Source organism: Dermacentor silvarum, chromosome 5 (assembly GCF_013339745.2).
Source record: "Dermacentor silvarum isolate Dsil-2018 chromosome 5, BIME_Dsil_1.4, whole genome shotgun sequence".
NCBI classification, from domain to species: Eukaryota; Metazoa; Arthropoda; class Arachnida; order Ixodida; family Ixodidae; genus Dermacentor; species Dermacentor silvarum.
The window spans coordinates 35,514,958-35,518,634 of record NC_051158.1 but is presented as its reverse complement, the minus strand read 5'-3'; the positions used below and the strand labels follow the sequence as shown (position 1 = coordinate 35,518,634).

Here is a 3,677-nt window from a genome sequence, read left to right as displayed (position 1 = left end):
ACGTAGCAGCAGCAGAGCAAGCCGACGCAGCCATAGAGAAAGAAAGTCAACAAGAGGGGACAGTCCCATAGGGCCCAGCGGGCGAATTGACTGCAGCGTGCCAAGCGGTCGGTGTCGATCACTTACATCACTTCCGGTTTCGGTTTTGGGCGCGCGTATTTCGAACGCAAGCTAGCACGCCGGCTGCACCCCCCCCCCCCCCCCCTTTTTTTTTCCTTTTTTTTTTTGCTCTTCGTGCAGAATCGGTTTATTATTTAGTAAAAATGATTGCGAACGATCTCGTAAAGTCCCATCGAATCTGTGCCACGTGCAATTTCACAAAGTAGACGCAAGACCTTTTGTGCAATGAGGAAATATTTATTTTGCTCTATATAAAAGCTCGTTCCGCGCTTTTTGTGCGTTCATCCAACGTTGTGACACCAGCAGGTAAGGCAGTAGTTCCTGTATGAAGCTCCACCGGACGGTACCAGCTGAAAAAAAAAGTAAATTACAAGCATGTTACATTTGCAAGCACGTAACAGCATGTTACAAGCATGAGTCATTTTGGTAATTAGACATAGGAATACTGCGAGGCGAAACGTGCGAAAGCGGTGAATGAGCGGCATTACAAACAAAAGCAATTCGCTTTTACATACATGGCGTAGAAAATACCCGACTCATCCCGAACATATATGAAAACATCTGATTTCCAAGCGTTCCCCAATTTCCGGGCATTATTTCCTGCACTTAGGCAGCACGAGCGACTTCGCGTTTCCAAAAGTTGGCCTCGGGCGACGCGACGGTACGCGACATACACAGAGACGGACGCAACAGGCACTCAAGACAAATGCGTGGGTGCAATGCCTTTCTTTAGTCCTTTAGAAGACGTAATTTTCGAATTAGAAGTTTCTGATATGTTCGTCGTTCGCGCGTTCTGCCGGCGTCAGCAGCACACCCCATGTTGCCACTCTTGGCAATCGCCCATCGCGTTTTCAACAGGCGCGAGTACCGAAAGAAGGTATATGTTGTTGCGGAGCCACAAAAAACGTCACAGACTTGTCCCTCTAAGATTTATTACACGCCAAACTAACTTTATCACCACGGTCGAGCTGCTTATCGCTAACTGCGTCACAGCGCGCTGTGCGGCCAGCGTGCCTCAAAAGTACCCCAGAAAGTAACGAAATTACTTTTCAGTAATGTCTGGCGTCAGAGAAGGCGGCACAAACTTCTGCTAGCAAGATGCACTAGACTACACACCACGGCTGAGTTCTCGCTAACTGCGACACGGCGCCCTGTGCGGGCAGTGTGGCTCAAAAACCGAAATAAGTTACAATAGTCCCCTAGGAAGCGTCGGAAACATGTCTCAGCACGATTCATTTACTCAAATTAACTGCGCCAGGATGGCCGAGCTGTTTTTCGCTAACTGCGTCTTAAGTCTCGGTCCCGTGCCGTAAGCATATAATTGCATCGTAGACTGTGAAACAAGATTTCTCACCTTGCCGTAGTCCAATAGTGCAGTGGTGTCTTGTCCCAGTGCAGAAGGAGCGCAAAAATACGCCGAGAGCCCAATAAACCAGGTTACATTTAAAAAAGAAAAAAAAGAATGAGACAGACGGGTCGCCGCACGCGAGCGCTCAAACGCGCGCGCAGCCATCCTCGCTGGCTTCGGGGGAGTGTCTGGCGGATGACGCATGTATCTGGCGCGTCATTGACCTGTGGCAGGTAAGGCAAGGAAAATAAGTCGCAAAGCTTAAGTTCATTTATACGCAAAAGGTTTTAGTTTTCACGGCAAAGAATTAAAAAAATAAATGAATGCCTGTTAACTTAAGTTCACTTTCTTTTTTTTCGATGCTCGCGGCAGCTAACGTTCGGTGTCAAAAGTATAGCGTGACGAATGGTGACGTGTTTCCTGTTGCCAGTTTTTGCCGAGTGTCCCCTCTTGTTGAATTTCTTTGAATGAATGTGTGTGGTTTAGTGGCGCAAGGGCCAGGTGTGGCCAAAGAGCGCCATGCCAGTGTTTGTTAGTTCGCAGTGAAGTGATGAATTCTGAGAAGTAGATGTGACGGGGCTGTAAAGGGGCCTAAAAATAATCGCTGTAAAGTGCGTAAAATATACATGTACTAAAATTATGGCAATGACTAATGATGTGTACTATGAAATGAGGAATGCATTCAGAAAGAAGAATTATACATTTAAAATATTTAAGATACAGTAATTGGCAAGAAGCACTACTACCTAAACAGAGCCCTTGAACCACAAGGGCCTGGAGGCATGTGCTATAAAAAACTATCACAGCAACATCCTCTGGAGAGAGGATGCGCTACGAACTTATTGGGCTAATAACATGTAGCACAACATCATTAAAAAAATCGAGGACTGCTTTGGCATTAAAAAGCGGTTCTTCACCAATAATCAGCATGGGATGCAGAGGGATATTGTAGCGGTATGCTACAGGAAAATGTTTTCTTCTCTCGGCTTCGTCTTCACGACACTCCACGAGGACATGGAGGACGGTCAGCCTCTCACCACATCTACCACAGGTTGGTGGTTCATCACCAGTGAGCAAAAAATTGTGGGTGCCGTACGTGTGTCCTATTCTGAGACGACAGAATAGGACATCAATTCGTCGTGTTTTCGTAGCTGAGGGCCAGAAACCTAACTGTGGTTTAATCATGTGAAGTTTATTATTTGTTTCAGCGTCCCACAAACGTTGCCAGTGGCTTCGTAGCTTCTTTCGCAAGAAAGGCTTCAAGTCTGTTGCAGGAACAGCTACTGTAGGATTACTAGTGTGCAATGCAGCTGATGTGGCCATTTGATCAGCTCGCACATTACCCTCAATGCCTCTATGGCCCGGCACCCAGCATATAATGACATGCTGGTAGGATATATACGCTCTGCATAGAGTGGAATAGAGCTCAATGAGTACAGGACTTTTGTGTTTGCCGAGTGACATCAGGGCTTTCACAACGCTTAGAGAGTCTGTAAATATAACTGTTTTTTGAAGTTTTGTTTTCGTTATATGCTTCACAGTTGACAATAGTGCATAGGCCTCAGCCGTAAAGATACTTGTTTCCGGGTGGAGCACACCGGATTCCGAAAAAGATGGGCCGACGGCTGCATAATAAACCCCGGCATGTGACCTAGAAGCGTCCGTGTAAAACTCTGTACACGAGTACTTGGATTGAAGCTCTAGGAAATGCATTTTAATGTGCGCCTCTGGAGCGTCTTTCGTGACCTCTACGAACGATGTGTCGCACTCTATGATCTGCCACTGCCACGGCGGTAACAATTTAGCAGGAGCCATAGGACGATGTTCAAGCACTGGAACACGCATTTGCTCACTAAGATTCCTTACACGTAAAGAAAACGGTTTCCTCGCTGCAGGTCGGTTATGGAAGAGTGCAGCGGCGGTCATATCGTTTATGGTGGAATAAGAAGGATGTTCGTTGTTTGCTTGTACTGTCAGAAAATATACGAAACTGCTATATGAACGCTGCAGATGGAGTGACCACTGGTTCGACTCTACATAGAGACTCTGGATCGGGCTTGTTTGGAAAGCACCGGTTGCGAGGCGGATACCCAAATGGTGAATGGGGTCTAGTATTTTTAATGCACTTGGCGTTGCGGAGTTATAAACTATAGCTCCGTAATCAAGGCGCGAGCGGACAAGACTGTTGTACAAGTTTAGGAGGCATTTT

The 3,677-nt window shown here is 46.6% G+C and overlaps 1 long non-coding RNA gene across 1 annotated transcript; it reads right to left on the bottom strand.

Annotated features, from left to right (window-relative positions):
- Positions 1-336: 336 nt before the first annotated feature.
- LOC125945599 (uncharacterized) lies at positions 337-1,643 on the bottom strand. Its single transcript, XR_007467036.1, has 2 exons — positions 1,475-1,643; positions 337-470 (listed from the first exon to the last, which is right to left on the bottom strand). It is a non-coding gene; the product is annotated as an uncharacterized LOC125945599 (long non-coding RNA).
- Positions 1,644-3,677: the final 2,034 nt, after the last annotated feature.